Source organism: Morone saxatilis, unplaced genomic scaffold (genome assembly GCF_004916995.1).
Source record: "Morone saxatilis isolate NCDOM2014 unplaced genomic scaffold, NCSU_SB_2.0 Contig14, whole genome shotgun sequence".
NCBI lineage: Eukaryota > Metazoa > Chordata > Actinopteri > Moronidae > Morone > Morone saxatilis.
In genome coordinates, this window is record NW_023339696.1 from 3,330,062 (window position 1) to 3,331,011 (window position 950).

The window sequence follows — 950 nt, forward strand, 5'->3', positions numbered from 1 at the left end:
ACACACACACACACACTTTACTAGCTTCCTCCTGCCCTTGTGACTGACCTGCTTGTTTTGAAACCTGATCGCTGCCCTGTTGCGTCCTCACACACATTTACATCCCTGTTTTGCAATCCCTCCTGTTTACTGCATTAATACACACACACACGCAAAGAGCCAGAGGCATGCAAGTAAACAAATGTACACAAATACATAAGGTGCTAACTTGTGCTCCCTTATTCAGCAGTGTTGAAGGAAGAAAAAAAAAATCCTTCTTGTTATTATGTAAAAGCTATGTCTAGTATGTTAATGTAAAATAATCCGAGACAGACATAACAAACATTAATCATTTCACACCAAAGATTAGATATAAAAGCTCAAGTCAATCGGTTGTGTCAAAAATGATTTGGCAGAGGTTTAACTGGAGAAACATATGCAGCTTGCATTCATGCTATTGGAGAAGAAGCATCTATACCTAACATACAGTGTTATTTTGTAGCAAAACTTAAATCACAGCAATGTAGACGGTCAAACTGTCACTGGTAGAATTTTCTCAGTTACTTCTTACACACATAGCTCATGCTTATAATAATAGTTAAGGGCTGTTACAATTAAAGCTTGAGCTTACTGCTGTACGTTTTTCCTGTGGCTCCTTAGGTCCTTGAACTGTGTGGTTTAAAAGGTGTATTAACAGGCAGAATGTTTTTATAACTTAAAAATGTTTGTTTTACTTTATATTTTCATTCCAATCATCATTATTATCATCTGTCCAGAGTCTGAAGTATCGGCTCTCAGTGGTGTTCACAGACTGTTGCAGATAATGCTAAAGTGGGAACATTGGTTTTGTTTGTGCTGAACAAAATGAGCATGGATAAAACCTGGGATCTCATTTACAGTCATGCAGCAAAAAAAGGGTTATGTTCACAGGCTTGACCCATATATTCTTTTTAATTTAATTCAATTCAATT

General features: G+C 36.6%; 1 protein-coding gene across 2 annotated transcripts in view; it reads left to right on the forward strand.

Moving 5' to 3' along the window:
* The window catches only part of nfe2l1a (nuclear factor, erythroid 2-like 1a), a 22,451-nt gene that overhangs the window by 13,363 nt on the left and 8,138 nt on the right, over positions 1-950 (forward strand). The window lies entirely within an intron of this gene.